We start from the raw sequence: 18,216 nt of genomic DNA on the forward strand, positions 1-18,216 counted from the left end.
CCGCTTGATGCATGCGTATTCTCCTGTTTCCTTGTTTCTTTATTTCCTCAATGCTGCCTCACACTGGACACTCAGAACAGGACTCTGACACCTCCATGTGACCAGCGCTATATAAAACTCAACTGAACTGGTAAACCCCAAAAACAATCAGAGTGGTGCGTGAATGTAAGACCGCGAGCAGGTCTGGCAGCTAATCAATGTGCAGTACGGCTGGCGGGCCTGCAGGTATTTAAAGCAGGAGGGCTCTTTGCAGCACAGCGGTGAGCCATCCTTTCAGCCTGACATTATCAGAGCTCGCACCGCGGGAGACAAATCTCTCCGCGCTAACGGCGAGCTTGGAGTGAAATCACATCCGAGGAGCACGGGCTGCAGAGGGGACCGACGGACGTGCCACCCATGGCCGCCAGGGGGCAGCCCCACTCAGACATCCTGGAGACTCAGGGCTGAGTGCCTTCACGAAGACTGGCATTGACTCCACACCCTGTTCTATGGCACAAAAATACATGCCACCTACAGGCAGCAAGGAGCTGTAACCCTCTGTCATTATGTATGTTTGACTGGAAACTGAGGGCTGAGTGACTTCACGAAGACTGGCATTGACTCCACCCCTCGCTCTATGGCACAAAAATACATGCCACCTACAGGCAGCAAGGGGCACTCCTGTTCTACCACCACGAGTGCTTTATAGGAGATTTGGGGCTCATAAAGCATGTCATTGACTTCACTGTCGGCTCTATAGGACCTACAGACAATAAGGGGCGGTCCTCCTCCTCTCGATTAACGGCGGTCCCCCTTGTGTGTGTTTTATTGGTGATTCAGGGACGAGTGACCTCACAAAACCTGTCATTAACCCCGCCCCCAGCTTCAGCTGGCCTCAGCCCATTTCAATGCAGCACACAGGGCATGCGCCACCTACAGGCAGCATATGGGAATTGTCACCCATTTTATGGGAGATTCGGGGCTGAGCCTGGCACTGACTCCACCCCCACTACTATGGCACAGTGAAGGGACAAACAGAAAAGTCTGAGGACTGGAGTAGGAGAGGAAGGAGCAAAAAACATAAAGCAAGAAGGTCTCAGAGGCAGAACAATCAAAAGTACCAAGAACAGCAAACCCAACAACAAAAGCAAATACAAACCTGAAAGCCCTGACAGACGGGGAAAAAGTAAACGCACTGTCGAGCTTTTGTAACTCTTTCAGAATCTTGAAAGCCAGGAATAGTGGGATGGTGAATTAAATAACAATGCACCGACGACGTCAGACGTCATACACACATGGAGGTGACATGTCACAAGTCTCTGCGCATAGGACAGTAAGAGGATGTCATAACTTACAACAAAGCATCCATGGCAATGAGGCGAAATGCACAAAGTGGTGACACAGTGATGTCACAAAAATGCCAAAAAAAAAACAACAGCTTGAAAGACAAAAGAAATACAAAAAAATACCCCCAATAATATTATATTATAGATAGATAGATAGATAGATAGATAGATAGATAGATAGATAGATAGATAGATAGATAGATAGATAGAAGAGGAAACAACCTCAGGCCTTTTCTGTACCATTCAGGCCTTTCTTGAGCTTTTGAAAGTTGCTAGGCAACCAGTGCAGATGGGCGGGGCCATGAGGAGAGAGAATGAGAGAGAGAGGTTGAGGGGGTGGAGTCAAAACCTAAACTTGACCATGTGGAGGACATGAATGAAGGATATAATATAATATAATATAATACTAGCTGTGCTACCATGTAATGTGGGTTAAAGTCTAAATAATCAACGTAGACCTCAGGGTTAACATATGCAGTGCATCATCTATTAAATTGAATAATAAAATGCACTGCATTGGTCATTCCAACAGATGGCACATCACAAACATCTGTAGTAATAAAATACATCATGACAAATGTTTCTGATGTGCCATCTGTTGGAATGGCCAATGCAATGCATATTTCTCTGTTAAATACCATTTGGTATTGGATTCATAGAAGCAGTGTTAATGTTTGTGATGCGCCATCTATTAAAATGACAAATGCAATGCATTACAGTACTAGAAATATTTGTGACGCGCCATCTGTTGGAAGGACAGAATCAAGGCAGCCAGATGGACACGCAGACACATGTGCTTCTGTTAAGCTGCATAACATACTATGTCCGATGTTTCCCGTATGCAGTCTGCATGTTCTCCCCGGGCCTCCCACAGTCGTCCGACATGCTTATGCTCCTTACTTATATAGCACCTTTTCCCCCATAAAGCCCGTGGCACAGGTCAGCTCTGCTGCTGTAGTTTATGGCACCTTTCCTGGGCACCAGGCCAGTAGAGGAAAAAGAAACGAATAGCAAAGTCAGCCGCTTGAGAGCTCTGAAAGGCAGAGAATGGAATTCACAGAAATCCCGAGCTGGGATTTGAAGGATGAAACTAAAAAAGAATAAAAAATGATGAAGGATGTGTAGTTAGGCAAAGATTTGTTATTAAAAATGTGCCAAAGTGGAATGTTTAGATTGCATGCTGGCAGGAGGATGTGTGATATTTCATTAGTCACCGCATTTGAATTGCTGACACCTAAAACAACGAAGCCCCTGTGCCGCCGCCGCCGCCTCACATTTCCTGGAATAGCACGGCGAGTTTCCGCCTCATTCTGCGGAGGAGCAGACGTCTGAACTTTGGGAGGCTCACAAGCACACAAAGGAGGCGAAACACAAAGCGGAAATGTGCGTTTGCTTCTTCTTCTTCTTTTTTTTCCTCCTCTTAGCGGGCACGCATGGCGCAGTGTGGGGCGGCCTGCCTTCTCGTGCCGTCACGTTCTCGCAATTCGCGGCCTTTGATTTGTGGCACTTGAGCCTGAATGGCACTGAGCAGAATACAAATGGCTCTGGTCGTCACATTAAAATTATTCAACTCTATACATCATTAACTTGGGACCCAAGGTAGCAGAATTCCATTTTCATGTTAAAAAAGATCGATACAGAAAACGTAGAGTGGAATTACAACAATATGTGGTGCGATGTGGGCGAGCAACACCACCACTGCCACCACCAGCACCGAAGTAGAGGGTCCAGGGTGGCACGCTGCAGAATGGGGCCACCACTCCAGGGACAAGCCAGGATTTGGGATATGCTGGGGCACCTGGGACTGCAGCACATGGCACACGATGGGACCCCAAAATTTGGGACACTGTGGGGCCACAGTACACCTGAAAAACTGGGGCACCTGGAGCATGGTGAGGCCACACGACATGGAACACACGTGGGCCGCAGCTCAAGAGACACTAGGGGACCAACACACACCTGGCATACCGCTGAACAGAGGGCACCCAACACTGCAACATACGAGGGGCTCTGGGGATGCGAAACAGCTTGTGGGACACTCTGGATCAAATACATTCCTGACACAGCTGTCACGTATTGGCACATGGGGCACTCTGGGACCCCACAATATGGGGCACACTGGGAACACAGCACACCTGACACCCCGAGGCCTCACCTTGCACAACACTGCGGGGCCCCAGCACAGGGGACATCATGGAACCCCACAACATGGGACACACTTGGGCCAAAGCTCATGAGACATTGGGGGACAAAAGCACACCTGACATACCATGGAATGTGGGGCACACGTGGGGCATCTGGGACTAAAGTCCAGGGGACAGAATGGGACCCCATAACGTTGGATACACTCAGGGACACAGCACAATAGCACCAGTCAGGGGCTGTGACACAAGGGGCACTTGGGGGCATCTACTGTCTGTTTGTCTGTCTGTCCATTAGATGCCATCAGATGCGTCTATTATATAGTGCCTTTCACGTCCATCTCCTGTATGTTGATTGTTTTGGACTCTTTCTCATGACCCTCCCTCAACAGACCCTTTAATGAATCAGTTCTAAATATCTGTACCCTCATACTTTTTTCAGGTGCCCCCCAAACTCCAGCTCCTCCTGACAGACCCCTGAGGGGTCTTGATGGCTCTCCTCGGTACACAAACTCATTTCCGTGGCTCTACTGACCCGTTTCATTAGCCACCTGCGTCACATTGGACCTTGGTGAAGGTTTCTTAAGATCGATGCAGTGTGACATGCTGCCTGTGGACCCCAAGGGCAGTGACCAACGGGTGTATCTCTGCTGTCATCCTAATGCCACCGTTGGCCCTCAGAGTTCTGCCTTCTTCTGTCGTTTATCTTACGCGTCTGTTTGAAGCTGGAATGTACAAATCAGAGGAGCTGCTAACCAACATGGCAACATCACGGCCGACCTCGCAGATCTGATCGATAGAAAAGCCCCCTTTATGACTTCTTATGTCACCGCATGTGCCACGCCAGCCTTACAACGATGGACTGCAGCTGTCACAGCAGGGGGACGTCACCAAATGTTCTTGTACCCAAGACGGACGACAAGCCCTCTCTGTGATTTCTGTGAATTGTGGACCCGGCGGGTCCAGTGTTCTGCAGTCCAGTGCCAGTGTAGGCCTGTGCCTGCCCACCTTACTCATTGGTAGCTTAGCCTTTGAGTTTTTTCCAAATGATAATTGGCTGATGCCTCCCTTGATTAAAATCTCCGTCAGTTGTAAACTTAGAGCTAAACTGGCAGCGCCAGTTTTAACACCAATTCATTTAACTCTTAATTACCCTTTAAAGGCGCACCCATGGATAATAGAGCCTACGATGAACGTCGACATCGCGATGCTTAGAAACCTGAAATTGCGCCAAGCACTGCATGTGATGCCTGCTGACGTGAGGGGAGCAGGACGTGCGCCAGCGAGGTCTCGGTGACAGACCCTGTAAAGTTTTAAGAAAACCAAACTTGCCCGAGTCTGATGTTGGCCCCGAAAATGTCGTGATGCCCCCAAAGGAGAGTGAAAACCCCACTGCCAGCTGTGCCAACTTTAGTGATGGGTTTGACACCGATAACAATTATTTCACTGTGCTGGGACATCGACGATCACACCGCTGCTGCCGAAGGATCGGACCGCTCATGAGATGTTCACGGACCACCAACCCGACCGCCACTGAAGCGACCGACTTCAGTTACCGCCGACAAGGAACGCAATTTGGCACAACAGATAACAGGATGAGATTTGGGCATTTGGGGGATAATCGACTTGAGGGCAGACTCAGGCCATGTCCACACTACGACTTTGGCATTTCAGAACAGGTTTTCTCCTTTTGGCCCCAAAACCCCAGCATTTTAAACCCCCATAAATGCAGACTCAGTATTGGAGTGTGGAGGGCCGGAAACCCCACTCTGATTGGTGCACACTGCCCTGCTCGATACACCATCTCATTCCTGATTGGTCAGGAGCTGCGACCGTTGTGCCGCTTAACAGAATCCATCGAATGTACAGTTTCAACTGTCTGAATGCGGCCCAATGTGCGCCAAAGGTTGTGATAAATCCCGTAGCCGCGGGTGTAATTAGCCCTTCAAGGAGGGCACTTGCATGCCCAGGGTTGGCAAATGTCTACATCACCTGCGTTCTCGGTCCATAAGGCTGGAGATCAATTTCATTTAAAAACACCGTCCTGAAATCAGAACACAGCAGCCTAGACGTGGCCTCGGAGAGCAGAAATGAGTGCAACGGGTTAGCGTATGGAAATTACGAGGAAAGACAAGTCGGCCATTTGCTGTTATTTAATGTCACTGGTCAGAATGACAAGAGGTGTCATTTGGGCGTCTGTACCTTGAGATGAGCAGGTATTGTCACACATCGCATCCAGAGATAGGAGTTTATTGTCATCGTTTGTAAGCGGATTTAAAATTAGCGCTAAGAAAAATTTGTTAACCTAGACGAGCAAAAAAAAAACGAAAAAAAAAATAGATGACGACGCAGTTAATGTTGGAATGACTGGACTTGTAAAATATTAAATTAAAATGAACGTTAACAGTAAAATAAAGCAACCACGGGCCACCTTGTGACAAATCAAATAGAAGGATGATAAAGGTACAGCATAACAGACACCAATGTGTAAGACACTATATAATATAGATAGATAGATAGATAGATAGATAGATAGATAGATAGATAGATAGATAGATAGATAGATAGATAGATAGATAAGGCAGTATCTAATAGATCGAACCTTCTGCTCCTGAAATGACTCAACTGAATACACAGAAGGACAAAATATGACAAAGTCCACGCGATGGAGGGGGGCTGTTTTTTGCTGTGGCCGAAGCCCCCCTGCCGGCTTCCAGCTCATTGTGATGTTCACTTCATTTTTATGGAGCTAACAGACTGCAGCCATTGATGAAGCGGATGTTGATATTCCCCGTCTTGAGCCTCCAGATCAATTGCTGGCATTCAGATTGTCTGATTGGGGATGCCAAGCGCGCCCTCAGGCCCAGGACTGACTCAAACTACAGGGAAGGTTCCAGTGACAAAGCAAACCAATGAAATTCTACCGTTGAAAATAAAAATCCAGCTAGTGAAAGTTGGCAATAGTAAGCTCAGGTTCTGCATGGTAATTCCACAACGTTGCCAAAGTTAATCCGCTTATCCCATAATGATCCACACTTACAGACCTGCATTGGCTCAAGCGAGTTCAAAAATTGGATGGACAGTTGAATGGACCAATCGAATGCACCGCTAATGAAAGTCACCTTTCCATTTTATGAACCCATTTTAAAAAAAAAAGCCAATTATGGGGGCACAGGTTATTATTATCCATGTGGACAAACCAATCCCCCCAAAACAAGCCGGAGCCTGTGCCCACCCCATGTCTGTGTGAGGTTTTCCGGCCACCGCTGTTGATGCTAATTGAGAAGTACAAAGTTGCCGGGGGATGCCGTTCTACTCAGGAGTCTCCCCTGCCCAGTGGTGCCCGATTGGTTTTGGCCCAGCAGGACCCTGAACCGAAATAAATTGCTTTGCAAAGGCGAGTGTTACATTAGCTCAGGGCTAACATTTCAAAAACATCTAAAACTGAATTATCGGCTCTCCATCCATCATTCAAACCCGCTTATCCAGAACAGAGTTGTGAGGAAGATGGAGCCGACCCCAGTAAGCATCGGGTGAAATGTCAAAAAAATAAATAAATAAATATAAAGATCCCAGTTAACACGTTTAGCCATAGATAAAAGAAAAAGAAATGACACCACAATCCATATTATTATCTCACAGAAGTTGTCACATTTTTAAACAGTAAAAGCCACCGCTTATTCCTTTCGACATTAATGTATTTTGTGACACCGCTATGTCCAGTCGGAGTGTGGAGCCTCTCCCCACAGCGGTAAATCACAATGGAAGAGTCAGAGTGGACTATAGGCTTTCATTCATGGGGGTCCTTAGCAGTGTGTGTGTGTGGGGGGGGGGGTCTTAAATAACTCCACTGTCCCTCGGTCATTGTTTTTTTCTTTATATGAGGGATAGCCGTAAGTACCCCGCTGTCTGACGTACATCCCTACAGGGTGAAAAGACAACCTGAATGCTTACCCACTTCAAAGCAGCTTGTTGCGCCCCTGGCCTTGACAGACCACTTTGACTCATCACTGAAGGCACCCTGGAAGTATAAAAAGGAATCCGAGTATCGGGAAAAGCCAACCGGAACACAAAGAAGTGGGCATTAGACCGGGTCACCGGAGATGGGCGGCACCCACGCCTCTCACCACTGAAATTTAACAACGCATAAACAAACGCTGCTTGCCATTAAAGCGATTTCACAAATGTTGACATTCCGCTATTGTCGCAAAGAGATCATCATAATGAAATATAGGAGATTCAAATAACCTGCATTTGCGGCGACAGGGCATCGCTTCAGCAGTCGCTAATCTGACTTCGGGTTCAACGAAGGGCTGTGGATTTCGTATTTGGGACTTGTTACCCCACCGCTGAATCTCGACCAGGTTGTAGGCGGGCACATCCATTAGTCGGGCCTTTTTATTCAGCCATTTCTCTTTTGGATTTCGCACCCTTTTAAAGTAAAGCTGTGCTGAAGTGCGACACTGCGCGTGCGCACGCGCTCGTCCAAGTTCTAACTTTTACAATGCGTGTGAGTGCGCGTGCGCGTGTTTTACGTCACTGCCCTCCGCCTCATTATCTGCATTTATTCAAATCATAAGATTTGGCTTCTCATGGTTGAAGGCCGTCTGACTGAATGAAGGAGCAGGCGCGTCCAGATAGAGAGTTCGTGAAATCACACGCGACGGCACGCACCGGGGGGTGGTCTCTCGGTTTGATGAGCGGCAGAAGCGCTCAAGTGTGTGTCAGGCTGACCTACTTTAATTGAGCGCCACACATTCCCCGCATGCTCCCCGCTCCCCGGCAGGTTAACTTCGGTTTGCTGTCTTCAGCCCCGCACACTTTCGACACGGCGATCGCTTTGACCTTTCCGCCGCTTCTGGAAGAATCCGTGCGGAGAGAACGCGGAGCAAATTGAAGAGAGGAATGATATCGAGGCAACCTTTCTCATCAATGCCTAAATGCACAATTGAATGCTCCACTGTGCCTTCATCACTCGCCGGCCGAGACCCTCCAAGCCTCCTGGGCACCCGTGACCCCCCCAGGTAAAGATAGTCAGTTCACGTAGGCACTGAACGCCTCGCCTAATCCACGGGTCTGTCATCCTTTAGCGGCTCTTAAGGAGACGAAGGAGCATCGCAGCCGACTGACGCCCATTAGCGAATCTTCTAATAAGAAGCAAACGCTTGGCGACTTAAGCATCAGGAGCATGAAACGGGGCTCGGTGAGGGTCACACCGTGAGGCACATGCGGAAGGGGGGGCTCCGAATAATAAAACATTGTGGGACACTGTTCATCATCCTCATCGTCGTCGTAATCATCTTAATCTGAACTGCATGAACGGGTTTGGAAATCCGGGTCTTTATCAACGTCACCAGCATTCTTTACTGCTTGGATGGGCTCCAGCTTCCCTTGCTCAGGATTAAGTGCGCTTAGAAAACGGGTTTGAAAATGTGATGTTAACGATAGCCACATCAGCAGCATCTGTCACTTCGGGGACAGGCTGCAGCCCCCCGCCTTGAGTCGGATAAGGGGGAGTCTAAGATTTTGTTGCTTAGAATAAGAAAAAGAAGAACTGTATAGTGCTTGGGAGGGGCTCAGGGAACACCATTTGAAACATTTATGTAAGTCGTCATCATAATTAGAAGTGGGCGAAATGGGTTTGGCAGCCTAATGTTAATCCCATCTTCATCTTTATCAACATCATCAGGGTTTGCTGCCGTGTCAGGCTGTGGCCCCCCAACCTTGAGTCCGATGAGGTGAACTTCAGAATTTGTAAGAAAATGAAGAATTGTATAGAGCTTGGGATCGGCTCCAGCCCCACCACACGTCTCAAGAAACGGGTTTGAGAATGTTCATCATCATCATCATCATCACCCTCTGACAGTACAAGCTGTGACATTTTGTTGATTAACCCTTTGTAACTCCTCAGGACAAGCAAGCTAACCCAAGAGGGGGTCCACATGCAGACCGCCGCATGACTGCTCCCTCCATCAACAGCAGTACGTGTTTCCTGACGCTGCGGTAAGGCGCTATATGCAGTAGAGGAGGTTGTTTCGTTAATAACGCCGATGCTTGGACAATATGGTAAAGTGGCACAAGGTGGTTGCCCCTGGAGACATGAAGAGACCGACAGAGCATCGGAGACGAGTGCCACAGCACAAGAGTCAACCCAGCGGATGAACTTGGTCTGTAAAAGGCGCTACAGGATTCTAATGGCGAACTGACGAGAATTCCAATGACGGGCCGTGAAAGGCACTATAAGCCTGAACCGTGAGTGGCTCAGACAGACAGGGTGGTGACGCCGCTGCAGGTCACTGTGACGGGTGCGGCCTTATAAATCACACAAACTCTGATTATATTCACCTCTTTGGCTGGGGTCTGTTTCCAAAATGACTCGCATCAGAGGTCCAATTGGGTGCATTTCTGGTGTGTCTGGAACCCAGACTGGTGAAGTGACTTGCTCGTGGGCCCACAGTGGTGTCAGAAGTGGGATTTCCACCCACAGCCTCAGGCTTTGGAGTCCAAAGTGCCTCTGGTAAGGCCGACGATATCCACTGAAGACGCGTGTGCTGGTAACATTCTAAGTTTTGTTTCAAAAGGCGCTATATAGCGCAGTGGCCGTGTTCTAATGTGGATTACTTGTGACTCTCAGCTCTTCTTCGTAGACAGAACTCCATGTGGGCTAAAGGGCCAGTTTTGTTTAGAATGAACTATTTAGTTCTGCTGGCACCCCGACTGATGCTTTGATACTCTGATGGCTTTCCCAGACCTGAGGTGACACACGTGATCGGTGACATCTTCTCACTTTCTACCATCAATCTGCGAGCAAACCAATGGGAGGACAAAGACTGACCTCCCTGCCCGGTCGCCATTACGTTCTGTCCACACATCGATCCAAGGTGGCATCACTGATTGAAATGCCGTCACCTGCTAGTCTTTAGTAGGGTCCGGCAGCCCCCTGCTCAGTGAGGTGGGCTTCATGCACCTTCATAGTGGGGCACCTGGCAGAGAGACAGCCCGCCATGGCATGAGGATGTTGTACTGTATGTTAAAAGTGCCAAGCGCCTTTTGGAGTGCCACTGGATATCCATAAATGGCCTGTTCTGCTCACCGGCTCCTTTTCTGATTTCACTTCGTCGTGTGAAAAATGAAGTCGGCTCGTCACCTGAAGGCTTCATTCTTTAAACATTAAGAAAGGGAAATGGGCAGAATGGTGACAGACCTCGAGCTGCCTCGATTAAAAGCCAGAGAAATGCTGGTCACCTGCGAAGCTGACGGTCCACCCCTCTGCGGGACCTGATGAAGGCCGCTGGCCAAGCAGAATGTGAGACACAAGCGAGGAGCGGGCGCAGGAAACGGCCGGTGGACTGGCATCCATCTGGGGGAGCCTGTGATGAGCGCCATTGATTTCATGGATCTGCGTGTGTGTGTGTGTGAGGGGGGGCGGGGGGATTGTAATACCAGCTGATTGGCCTTCTCGGAAATGACAACATGAGGGGGGGGGTTAAGGCAGCAGAGATTATGGAAATCGATCAGCTGGAGAGGCAGGAAGGATGGGGGGGGCATAAAAGTCAAATGATCGCTGCGGAGTATAGCGCCTCTCATCACATATGTGCATGCTTCTCTCTAAGCGTCTGTCCACCTATAGATTAAACAGAGTGTCTCTCATATCTGTCCACTCAGTATATAGTGCCTTACAGGTCAAGTCTGTTTGGCTGTCTGTCTGTCTACAGGCACTAAGATAATAAAGAAGAGTGTCACTGTGTGTGTGCATCGGGACTTTGTTCATATCTCATGGCTTTCATTATTTACACACTGCTTTAAATCTTTATGTATGTAACTACATTAGAACTGTCTCAGAATCGTACTAATATATCGAAATATACGGGAGTGCGCCTATTATACAGCGTCTCCATCCCTCCATCCTGCCAACTATACCCAAATTATTATCTATTCTGCCAACTATACCCAAATATCTACTTATCCCTCCATCCTGCCAACTATACCCAAATATCTACTTATCCCTCCATCCTGCCAACTATACCATAATTAATATCTATCTATCTGTCCTGTCAACTATACCATAATTAATATCTATCTATCTGTTTTATTTCATTTTTATTTCACACACATTTCCTAGGCCAGCTGTTGCCTGTTATTTCTGATATTTCCGATTTTTCCGTTTTATTTGTTATTTATGAACTTCATTTGAATGCATAATTTGCCTTTTTTTTTATTTCATTTGATAGATGGCCGCATTCCAAGTCGCTAATTGTCCTCAGCCGTGCGGTGCCAATAACTAAGACACACAAATGGTCGAATGCTCGGTCCGCTCGAGCGGGGGTCCCAGCGGCGCAGCGGTTTCTTTATTTTTGACTCCTCGACTTGCGCTTTTCGAGTCCGCCGGTGACCCGACAGGACGGCCGGCCATTCGAGTCGTTAAGCTCATTGGCCATGAAAGTGCAGATCACTTTATCGGAGACCCGCAGTCTCCATGCTGGCCCTTCGCACCATACGGGACCCCCAGGACCCCAGCTTGACTGTACTGCAGTCCAGTGCAATGAGCACGAAGAGGAGGCACTGGCCTCAGAAGATAAAATGCTGTGAACATCTGAGGTCAACATGGCAAACACATTTATCTGATTAATCAATCAAGGAGGCCATTTTAGGAGTGTAATACAGTATATAGCGCCTTTTTATAGTGAACTCTGCCCACACTTCTTTACACACAATGGCTGCTCCACCCACCGAGAGTCCTCATTTCAAGGAATTTGAACCCGTAGTTTTGATTACAGCCGCCGTCTGTTGGCCATTTAAAACACCTTTTCCAGTGGAGGCGTCTCTGGACTGCCATCTCTAAATTTATCCTTTCTTGCCTGCCCAGGTAAAGGTGTTGCCCCCTGTTGGCCAGGGCTCAAAGTGCACATCATTTTAAAAGAAGGTAAAGCCTGACTCAACCTTGGCATGGATTTGCAGTGGCATGTTGTAATTTTTTCGCAGACCAACTGGCCATTGCCAATAACCAAGAAGGGGTTTGTATATGGTGCCCACGCCAATGACAGGTGGCATCAGAGAGCATCAAGCCAAAGCCTGGCCCTGAACACCTGGACATGCACTCCACAGCTGGGGGGTTCAATCCATCGTCAGGAACTCGCCAAAGAGCCTCGTCTGTTGGACTTTTCCACAGGTGTCATGCCAGTTGTGGGGAGGTGAGTGCAACCTGCTAGCCAGAGCTGGCATTCACCACCCTTTCAGAACGATAACGGCGGGCCGGCGGACGCCATGTTCGGCTTGACTGCATGAAAGGGCTCGTGTTTAGCCAACAGATTGCTCTGAATACCTTCCAGATTGTCACAATCACGGCTCTGTTTATTAAATTGAAAGCCGGATGCCGAAAGCTGCTGGCGGGGGCCGCTTTTGATAGAAGGTCAAACCAACCCCCCGCCTGAGTGACACAAAGCTAAAGGGGTTAAGCCCTCCATGGGCACCATCTGATTGTCATGGCAACCCCGGCGAAATCTCCAGCATCACAGGCCACCGCTTCAATCCTGCCTGGAGTCACTTCATCCGCCCCCTCAAGCCCCCGCCAGCACCCCCCCAAGCCACCGGGACCAGGATCAGCCTTATATTGATGGTGTCTCCATATCCAGGAAGATTAGGCTTTCAGGAGCAGATAAGCCTGGACGCTCCTTGGGGTTTAGTTGTGAAGAAGTGACAAAGCAAACATGTGCACGAGGGCTTTGGGGACCGTGGGGACGTCCGTGGTCTGCTGCGGGTGGCTTCTGGCCTTCTCTGCAGATGTGCAAGTGCTGCCCCCTGGTGGTAGTGATTCTAACAAAGCACCACCAGCTAGCAGCTCAACTAAGCAGGCAGTGTGGAGTAGTGGTTAAGGCTTGGGACAGCAAACCATGAGGTTGTGGGTTCAAATCCCACCAGTGACATGCAACCACAATTAAGTCACGTCACCTGCCTGTGACCCAGCTGGAAGAACAAATGAAATGGAACCAATTGTTGTTCACCGTCAAATGTTGAAAGTCCCCTTGAATAATGGTGTCAGCAAGTGCTGCCCCCAGTGGTAGTTTATTATTCATGGAGACATGCAAGTGCTGCCCCCTGGTGGTAGTGCCTAATTCTTCAAGTGCTGCCCCCTGGTGGTAGTGCCTTATTCTTCAAGTGCTGCCCCCTGATGGCAGTGCCTAATTCTTCAAGTGCTGCCCCCTGCTGGTAGTGCCTTATTACTTATAGAGTTGCTTCATATCCCCTCCTGGAAGCCCAGGGCAGTAAAACAGCAGGTCACCATTTCACTGCCCCCCACGGCCTGCCCAGAGTGAGCGCCTCAGTAATTGTGCTCTGCTCATCGGCGAAGCCTCACGGGGCGGCTGGCTCAGTCCACCTGCTAACGCGTCTCAAGTGTTGACTGTTTGTAGTGAGCTTGTTCAGTGACCGGAGGAAAGGCGCTATATAGAATCACAGGGTGGCTGAATTGGCCCTCAGAGGGCACTGCCAGTTTAACCCTCACCGAGCCACACCTATAGCAACAGCGTTCCGCACTAAAACATTTGCAACACGCGTTATGGGTGGTGTTCGGCACAGAAAGGCGCAATATAAAACCGCTTCAGGTGATGAAGACATGCGCTCCTTCGTCACGTCGTGATTCCCTCCTCCCTGATTTTCCATCTTGTTCTCAATGAGCTGCCTGGCAAAAAACCTGCACCCCTTTACTCCTCCCTCCCTCCCTCCCTCCCATGTCTTCTCTTTCTCAATGGCGCTTCGCCCCTCGCCTCCCACGCCGTCTTCTGTTGGCAGCCGCCGCTTGCATCCACTTAGAACTCGTGGGACGAGCTTCTGTTCGCCGTGAGCGGCCGCTTGCGTCTTTTCGCCTTGGATGAGGATTTGAATGTTGGACCGTCAACAAGCTGAATGTGAGCAGGCGAATCTAAGGGGGCTTTCATTTGCATGGCCCCCCCCTCCTGTCCTCCACGCCCACTCTCCTCTCGGGCTCCTTCTGCTCTTGTCTGCTCGCTTTCGCTGTTTCTCAGACTATTTGTATGACACACAAGCGTCTGCAGTCAATACAAAGAAGGGAGACTCCATTGGAGGGGCTTCAAGGACTGACCTTAATGGACCACCACTAGCCCTGCCACCCTAACTGGAGACAGTCCTAACCACCCCACTGCCCCCTCGACAGCCCTTCACAGTGTGCTACCCGTGCCTTACGGCGCTTCCCACCATCCTATACTCACAGATACTCAAAAAGGCCCCACTGCGGCCCCCATTATCTCCAATCTATGCTCCATTTACCCTCTCATTAGTCCTCACCCCCACCAGCACCCACTGCCCCTTTTCAGCAGTGCCTTCCGGCCAGAAGGGGGCAGCAGAGAGCAGTCTGATCCCTCGTATCCCCTGTTGGCTCCTCATTCCTCTAATTACTCCTTACTGCCCCCTTCTGGACTCTTGCAGCTCTACGTACCTCTTACTGCTCCCTCTGGCGTGGGGTTCTTCTGACTACTGAGTGCTGCCCCCTTGTGGCCACTTTCTTCCCCTAACTGCTTCTTATTGCTCCCTTCTGGAACCTACCATTTCTAAATGTGGAGAAAGGGACAGCAGAGAGTTAAGGGGACATAAAATGGCAATTAATCTCTTATGTCCCCTTCATGTCCCTTCCAAGTTGAACCCCCTCAATCCTGCCCCCCTCTGGCTCAGTTCATTTTATTTATCTACCTAATTACTTGGCTGACATCTTCATCCAAGTTGACTTACAGCATTTGAGATACAGCTGCTACCACATCGTTTGATCTTCCAATCGGAGTGCAGACAGGTGAAGTGACTTGCTTAGAGTCACACAGTGGTGTCAGTAGTGGGATTTGAACCCACAACCTCAGGGTCTGCAGTCCGAAGTCTTCACCACTACACCACACTGCCTGACAGCCTAACTGAGAGACAGCGAGCTGCCTGCCCCACTTGGTCCTCCTTAAGCTCCGCCCACGTGCCTGGTCAGCGGGACGGAAAACACGAGCGTTATGTACGCCACGGGGGTGAACGGCAACCACACCACTGGGACCACCTGAGCAGACATCATTCTTCAGGCCAGAAGCAAAGGGTGAGATGACACAAACATCAAAGAGAAAGACAAACTAAGAAAATACAAAGACCTCGAGATCGAGAACGCAAAGGCTGACGTGATAAGCAGGCCAGAGAACTTGGAGCTGCTCAACTAGGCCTCCAGAAACATCTTGATGTGAACAGCAGGGTAAAGCGACAGGAGCCCAAGTGCAGAAGATCACTCTCCTCAGAAGTGCCAACGTACTCCATAAAGTCCGGACTACCGGACAATAGGAGCCCAGTGGGTTTTGGGTAAAAAGCACACAGCACAAAACTAACAATCATAAGAGAGAGATAGATAGATAGATAGATAGATAGATAAATGTGAAAGGCACTATATAATAGATAGATAGATAGATAGATAGATAGATAGATAGATAGATAGATAGATAGATAGATAGATAGATAGATAGATAGAGTGAAAGGCACTATATAATAGATAGATAGTGTGATAGGTGGCCAGTGCCATTACTATCTTCCCCAAGACACTAGAAGGCATTCCCCAACCCCAAGGGCTGCTACAACAAGGCATGTTGGGAGTTGTAGTCTGGAGCAGGCCTGTTAGGCTCCATGGGTGTCGCCAGGTGGTGCTGCAGGTAGAGCTGAGGCCTTGGAGGATCCACTGTCGCAGCCGGAAGAAGCCGGATGCATTATAAGAGGAGCCGCCTCACCACCAGTCAGCCAGTCCCAGAGCCAGAGTTGGGAAGTGGAGGACAAAGCTTGCAGGAGGAGGAGTGGAGACTGAGAGAAAGACAGAGGAAGAACGTATTGTGTTGTATTTGGTGCTTTGTGTTCTGTGCTGTGAAGTGGGGGGGTGGGGTGCAAGAGAAAAACGCTTCCCTACTTAAACGAAACGTGTGCTATTTGGTAGGATTTGTGTCTCAGCCTGTCTGTGTCGGGGTTTGGGGAGCAGTATGCCCCCTGGTGGTCCACGATAGATAGACAGATAGATGGATAGATAGAGGCTTTCACATTGATCTATCTGTGTGTGTTTGTAATTTTGTGATCATGCTGACTATACTAAAATATCTATCTATCTATTATATAGTGCCTTTCATATCTATCTATAGTATAGTGCATTTCTTCTATCTATTATATAGTGCCTTTCATATCTATCTATACTGTAGTATAGTGCATTTCTTCTATCTATCTAACACCTAGGTAGATGAATGTTTCCTCAGTTAACTGGCTAATACACCATTCTGAAGGCACATAAAGCCCGGGCACCCCACTGGCCTGCCCCCACTTCTCTTTCTCGCTGTGCCAACCTCACATCCACCACTCTGCTCTTTTGCTGTAGCTCACGTTATCATGCTCTGCCTTGAAAGTGATGAACACGCGTTGTCTAAAATAAAACGTATTCTGAAAGCCTAACTGGACATCTACAGTCTGATTTGGGTGGGCACTGAGCGGATATTCACGTCCACGCAGCCCACGTCGCCGTCTGACTCTCTGCCCGCCCTCAGAGGTGGCCAGTTTGGATGTGCCCATCTTGCCTGCCGCTCCGGCCGTCACAGTTCACTGCAGAGGATGGACGGCCTTTCACTTCCCGACCCCGACCTCCAGTTCAGGTTTGCTGCATGGCCCCCTGTGCCCACCTCTTCCATTCCATTCTTCATTTTCTTTGCTTTTTCTCTTCTCTTTTATCTACCCTTTCTTCTCCCATCCCCTCTTTCTCTCCCCCCCCCCACTGTAATTGACTAATTGAGCCGCCTGCTTCTCCGAGGTGTGAATTAATTTAATACGGAGGGCGCTCTGATGAGTCTAATCAATGGTCTTGTCTAAACAGGAAATCAATAGCCTCGGCTGGGGTGGGCAGCTTTGTGCAGAACAGTCAGATTCTTGGCTCAAACCTTTGTGTTTGTCTTGTGTCTGCCATCCAGGGGCTACCCACAGCGCTGGCAGTGGCACGACACACGCAGCCCGCCTGCCCTGACACCAGAGTGAAGCCAGCGGATGACTGAAGCCAGTCGCCTACTTTTGCTACATTTGCTTTTTTTTGTTTCTTTTAAAGATTGCTGGGTAGCGAGAGTGACAATTGGCACAGTGGTAGGCCACTACGTCTGCACACGAGGCGCTTTGACTTAAATGTGTCGCCAGCTTGTGGTGCTGCATTATGAGGAATCCATATGGGACATCACGGCTGTGCTGCATGGGATGCCATTTCCCAGTGGGGCACAAGTATGGGCACAGCAGGTGGAGGACGTCTGTCCAAAGACACAGAACGTATGATCATGTGGAGCAATGAATTTTAAACTGTCAGCCAGGGAGTGGCACAGTGCCCTGGAGAAAGTCCAAGTCACCAGAAGCCTTGGGAACCACGGCAGAGCACAAACATAATGCGGGCACAGCCTGAGTTTTCTAATTGATTGCAAGGCGCTAATTAGTTCAGGGGGCACATGGAGTCAAGTGTCCAGATTATTTCTATTTGCTTTTGTTTGTTTATGCTGCTTGGTGGCATGTGCCCCCACATGAACTGCCCAGCATAGGAAGAATAGGCTGGCAAACCAGTGACTTGCATAGAAAAGGACCGGGGTTGGGGGAAGTGAGGCTGCTGCTTTTTCTCAACAAAACCAGGGGTCTGGTGGCACTGCTGGTCAGACTCAATGAAGATGCCTCGAGTCACGCGGGCACCTGCTCTTTGCAGAACAAAATTAAAGCATCCT

At 49.1% G+C, this 18,216-nt stretch overlaps 1 protein-coding gene across 7 annotated transcripts in view; it reads right to left on the reverse strand.

Annotated features, from left to right (window-relative positions):
• The window catches only part of adgrl1a (adhesion G protein-coupled receptor L1a), a 294,832-nt gene that overhangs the window by 187,346 nt on the left and 89,270 nt on the right, over window positions 1-18,216 (reverse strand). The window contains exon 1 of one of the 7 annotated variants that reach the window (XM_039772476.1): window positions 7,715-7,916. The exons of the other annotated variants lie outside the window; for them this stretch is intronic. The gene's annotated coding sequence lies outside the window, so the exon portion shown is untranslated. Of the gene's footprint in view, window positions 1-7,714; window positions 7,917-18,216 lie in introns of those variants that run through there. 7 annotated transcript variants of the gene reach the window in all.

Source organism: Polypterus senegalus, chromosome 12, assembly GCF_016835505.1.
Source record: "Polypterus senegalus isolate Bchr_013 chromosome 12, ASM1683550v1, whole genome shotgun sequence".
Classification (NCBI taxonomy): Eukaryota; Metazoa; Chordata; class Cladistia; order Polypteriformes; family Polypteridae; genus Polypterus; species Polypterus senegalus.